Here is a 5,771-nt window from a genome sequence, read left to right as displayed (position 1 = left end):
CTGGATAGTTGGCACCCATGCAAACCATTCCAACAAGAAAAGAAAGTGGGAGGCATCTAATGAAACCCGGGTGGCTGCCTAAGGATCTTCCAGATGAGCTAATTGACTGACTGAACCCAAAGAGGGCTCACTATTTCTTCCTTGTTATTCTGGGAAAAGGGGATAAGTGGGGTGCTGCAGGATTCTGTCCTAGGCACCTTGTTCAATTTTCTTAGAAATAACTTTCAGGATGGAATTGAGAGGATGCTATTCAAATTTGCAGGTGACACCAACCTGGGTGTGGTAAGTAACACCACAGATGACAGAATTAGGATTCAATATGATCTTAATAGTTTGAAGAACTGGGCCAAAACTAGCAAAATGAGTTTCAATATAAACAAATACAAGGTTCTGCACTTACTGTAGGTAGAAATAACCAGCTGCACATACGTAAAATTTGGTGGGGGCAGGACTTTGCTTGCCAGTACTACATGCGAAAAGGATCTAGGTGTCTTGGTAGACAGCAAGCTAAACATCAGCCAAAAGTGTGATGTAACAGCAGGTGGCGCTGTGGGTTAAAGCCTCAGCACCTAGGGCTTGCCGATCGAAAGGTCGGCGGTTCGAATCCCTGCGGCGGGGTGCGCTCCCGTTGTTCGGACCCAGCGTCTGCCAACCTAGCAGTTCGAAAGCACTCTCGGGTGCAAGTAGATAAATAGGGACCGCTTACTAGCGGGAAGGTAAACGGCGTTTCCGTGTGCGGCTCTGGCTCGCCAGAGCAGCGATGTCATGCTGGCCACGTGACCCGGAATTGTCTTCGGACAGCGCTGGCCCCCGGCCTCTTTGAGTGAGATGGGCTCACAACCCTAGAGTCTGTCAAGACTGGCCCGTACGGGCAGGGGTACCTTTACCTTTACCTTTTTTAACAGCAAAAAAACAGCTAATGCTATCCTAGGCTGCATCAACAGAAGTATAGTGTGCAGTTTAAGAGAAGTAGTAGTACCATTTTATTTTGCCTCGGTCAGACCACACCTGAAGTATTGTGTCTTGTTATGGGTGCCGCAGTTGAAGAAGAATATTGATGAGCTGGAATGTGTGCAGAGGAGGGTGACCAAGATAATCAAAGGTCTGGAGGGAGTTGGTTATGTTTAGCCTGGATAAGAGAATGACAGGAGATTTGCTAGCCATCTTCAAATATCTAAATGGCTGTCACATGGAGGATGGTGTAAGCTTGTTCTCTCCAGCTCTGAAGGGTAGGTCCAGAACCAATGGCTTCATGTTACACGGAAGCAGATTCTGACTAAACATTAGGAAGTACGTTGTGATGGTAAGAGCAGTTTGACAGTGGAATGGACTCCTTCAAATGGTGATGAAGCCTCCTTCCTTGGAGGTGCCGAAAAAGCATGCAAATGCAGGGCTTTGACACTCCAACCATGATGCTGAAAACCTCCTGTCAGTTGATTGACAGGTGGCATCATGGAACGCCCCATCCTCCATGTCTGCTTCAAGGAGGACAACTCGGTATAAAGTCCCAGCAGGAGCTGGGGGGATTGTGCTCCCTGCAGAGTGATCAGGGAGATGAACATGGAATTGATTGGGAGGAGTGCCCAGTGCAGACAAGGGACACATTAATCACATGTAGCCCATTAGGTGCTAGGTGTGTCAGGTAGTGCTGAGCTTCCACATGCAATGGGTGGGATGTAATCCATTGGAGCAGACAAATACTACATTTCCTGTTTGCCTAGAGTGGACACAAGCAGGGGATGCTACTCCAGTCAGTTGAACTTCCTGTTACACCTGGTCTCAAGTATCCTCCCTCTGCATGTGACCAGGTAGGTGGACATGACCCTTGCAGACCCCACAAATGGTCCAGTCATGTAGTCAGCTTCTTTTGATGCTGCTCTTTTTTGATGCCATTTCTTCTCTTGGATTGCACTGCTGGCTCTCTGCCAGCAGCCCATGGGCCCATCCTAACAAGGATGTAAACCACACTGTATCTGTCACTACAAGCTAAAGCTTGCTTTCAGGGATCTGAGAACTGAATGTGAGTAAACTTTTAATACTTATACAGAAGACTTTTGTGTCTTTATTCTTTTACAAGGGAATCAAAGGGGTCTTACCAGGAATAAACTGCCAGATAGGATTCTTTAACTAAAGAGATTGAAACGAATATGCAACTATACTCTTGCTGTGTAAAGGGGGAATAAGCTCTCTCTCATATCTATCTATCTATCTGTCTGCCTGTCTATCTATCAATCTATTTATCTCTGTATCTATCTATCTATGCCTCTGAGACGCGGGTGGCGCTGTGGGTTAAACCACAGAGCCTAGGACTTGCCAATCAGAAGGTCGGCGGTTCAAATCCCCGTGACGGGGTGAGTTTCCGTTGTTCAGTCCCAGCTCCTGCCAACCTAACAGTTCGAAAGCAGATCAAAGTGCAAGTAGATTAATAGGTACCGCTCCATCGGGAAGGTAAACGGTGTTTCCGTGTGCTGCTCTGGTTCACCAGAAGTGGCTTAGTCATGCTGGCCACATGACCTGGAAGCTGAACACCAGCTCCCTCGGCCAATAAAGCGAGATGACCCCAGAGTCAGCCATGACTAGACCTAATGGTCAGAGGTCCCCTTTACCTTTACCTTTACCTTTACCTATCTATACACTCACACACATATGAGAGACTCACTAGTGTGAGTTGGGAAGGATAATATTTAATCAATATATACTCTCCTACTATCCAAAAAATTCCCACACAATGAAGGGATCTTTGAAAGGGGCTGTAAAAGAGCTCCAATGCAGGGCTTTGACACTACAACCATCAGTTGATGACCTCCTGATATAAGTTGATTGACAGGTGGGCAGACGCACCACTTGTGGCCAGCATGACTAACCAGCTTCTGGTGCAACGGGACACCTTGACGAGTGTCAGAACACACAGAAATGCCATTTACCTTCCTGCCACAGCTGCACCTATTTATCTACTCTTGCTGGTATGCTTTCAAACTGCTAGGTTCACAGAAGTTGGGACAGAGCAACAGGTGTTCACCCTGTCACACAGATTCAAACAGCCAAATTTCTGTTTAGCAAGCCGAAGAGGCTCAGTGATTTAGACCACAGCACTACCTGCCAACCTCAGGACAGATACCAATCTATTGGCTATTAAAACAAACCCAGGTGGGGTTTTCTTATGAAGGCATCTTGTGGCTTCTCCAAAAGTGAACATCTTCCCACCCCTGGTGTGCTGTTGTTCATAAAAATGAAGTCTTTGTGAATTAATTCTAAAGAATTTCTCATGTGCAGGAAAACTGAGGTCTCTTTCTCAGTGGAAAAAACAGGTTCTAGAAATCAGATGGTGGGTTTTGGCACACCATTAATTAAAACTCTGCAAACAGGAAATAACATTTCCTAATTTATTGAGCAAACAGAACAAAAGCAGCATATAATTTAAGACAGGACTTGCACAGGGCAGCGAGACATGCAACCAAACATACAGTGGAAAACCTCTCTTAGAACTATGCAGCCAAGCAGACCATGTGCTACCTCCATGGAGATCATATCTGGTTTGTTTCCTTTTTTAGTTTAACAAAATGTATATCCCTCTTGATTGTAGTAAAACCTTTAAGGGGGTTACAAATTTATATAATCATTAAAAAGCAGTTTAAGAGAATTAAAAACATTTTAAAACAAGATTGACATTAAAATAGAATCAAACACATCAGTATCTATTTGTCTAGATAGGCTGGCCTAAGGAATGCAATACCTCCACCACCACCTTTTTGGTTAGCTGACTTTACTCATAACAGAATTAACCCTTAAATAACACACTGAATGATCTCTGCTGCTACATTTCTGACAGTTTCCACAAGCACACACCGGGCGAGCGAGAGGCATGATCACAATTGAAAGAAAACATTTAGTCAGACAAAAGCAATCAAACTGCGGGGGAAGAGCAAGGCCCATAAGAATCCCAAGAGAGAAGGAGAGAGGTATAGAGTGCTGCAACCGTGGTTTAGACAGTGGGCAATCCAGTGAAGGGGATTGAGAGGTCGAGAGGCCAAGGAGGAATGTCCACACCCGTCCAGACATGAGGACTTCTTTACTTCACTGGCAATGCTCTTCGCTCTTTTGACACGAAACGTAGTGGTTTTATCTTATTCTTGAATAAATTGGGATCTTCCGCATCAACGTTTTTCAAGGTATCCCTGACCTGTAGGAAAAAAGAGGCAGGTAAGACTTGGCATTTGGAGCAGCTGCTTCTCGGACCCTTCCCATATTGCTGTGTCATCCCTTCAACCCTCTTTAGCATTGGATTGGGAAGATTAACACAGGAGGAGAAATCTGTGAAAAGGTGGGTTGTTGTTTCTTCATTGTTGCTACGATTATTATTAACGACTCAGTTCCTGTGAGGCATCCCAAAGTGGCTTGACGTATAAGACCATATACTGTATATAACAGATACATACACTAAAACTGTTTTTGAAAAATGAATCCATATATAAAATCATTTAAAAAACACACAAACAACTACGAAACAGACACAATTACAAAATATAACAGCAGTTTTAAAAGAGCAATAGCACACCCATGAAAGCAATGAAAAATCCAAGAGAGTTAAAGTTTTTAGAAGGTTTGTCGAAAGTGGAACATCTGTAGTAGGCACAGAAATGACAATAGAAGAGGCGCCTGTCAATGGGAGGATGCTGGCCTGATTCTGACATTGTGTAGGATGGAGCTCTTGACAGGACATATGGAAGAACGAGCATGTTAGCAATGCTCATTAACCGCAGTGGGTCTACTCTAATGGGTACTAGTCAGGATGACTCTACTCTGCTTCCACAGTCAGAGACAGAAATGCATCCAAGTTAGGACTGCCATATGTCCATGTTTTGCTGGGAATCGGACTGTCAAAATGACATCTGGGTGGGTTTCCGTCAAATTGGCAAAATGTCTGGGGAAACCCAAATGGCAACTTTCACTTTTGGGAATATGGCAGCCCTAACCCAACGGATGGAAACTGCAGGAGAGGAGACTGCTCTTGTGCTTGGCTCCTACTTTTTGGGAAGAATAGGATGCTAGATCAGATGGGCCATTGGTTCTTCATATGTTCTTTTGTGTAGGACCAACATCAGTCACAATGCATTTTCTCTCCCCCCCCCCCCGGGTCCCCCTTTTTGCTTCAGAACTTTGTACAAAGTTCAACTCATGCTCAATTGGGGCTGTTTCCCCCCTGGGCCTGTTAGTTGTGCCCATTCATTTCAATGGGTCTGCTCTGAGTAGGACCACCTTTGGAAACAACCCAGGCTCTCATCTTCTACTCACAACCCATTTGTTTCGTTTTAGAACAAGCAACAGAACACATCTTTGCCATATACAGCAAGGAGCCAATTCACACCCACATACCATCCCACATAGAGACACCCACAAACATTTAACATTACTTACTATGCGGCCCGGTTTGTCTTCACCATTTGAACTGCGAAGCGTTGAAACCAACAGCATTGCAGCTAGCAGGATGAGACACGACTTCATGGTGCGTCAGAATGGGAGTATCCTCCTTGAGTTGGCAAAAAAGAATAGAGGCAAGGAAGAGTTGCCTTTGGTCTCTGCTGTGCTCAGGATGGTGCTCTCTGCTTTCTTTATATAGCCCTTCTTCGGCTCTGTTGGGTGATGCAACCTCCTTCTGGACTATGGCCAAGTGCCATTGGGGAAGGCAATTAGTCATCTTGTGCTGACGTGGAGAACAGGGTGCACCTTGCCAAGGCTGTGTGGTCTTCTGTTCTCTTTCTTGACTGTTCCTT

General features: G+C 45.1%; 1 long non-coding RNA gene across 1 annotated transcript; it reads right to left on the bottom strand.

Annotated features, from left to right (window-relative positions):
- Positions 1-3,369: 3,369 nt before the first annotated feature.
- Positions 3,370-5,771, bottom strand: LOC310683999. The gene is made up of 2 exons (XR_014514639.1): positions 5,416-5,771; positions 3,370-4,180 (listed from the first exon to the last, which is right to left on the bottom strand). It is a non-coding gene; the product is annotated as an uncharacterized lncRNA (long non-coding RNA).

This window comes from Podarcis tiliguerta (genome assembly GCF_965153285.1).
Source record: "Podarcis tiliguerta genome assembly, chromosome: 8".
Taxonomy (NCBI): domain Eukaryota; kingdom Metazoa; phylum Chordata; class Lepidosauria; order Squamata; family Lacertidae; genus Podarcis; species Podarcis tiliguerta.
The sequence above is the reverse complement of the archived record's forward strand: the minus strand, read 5'-3'. Positions and strand labels throughout refer to the sequence as shown.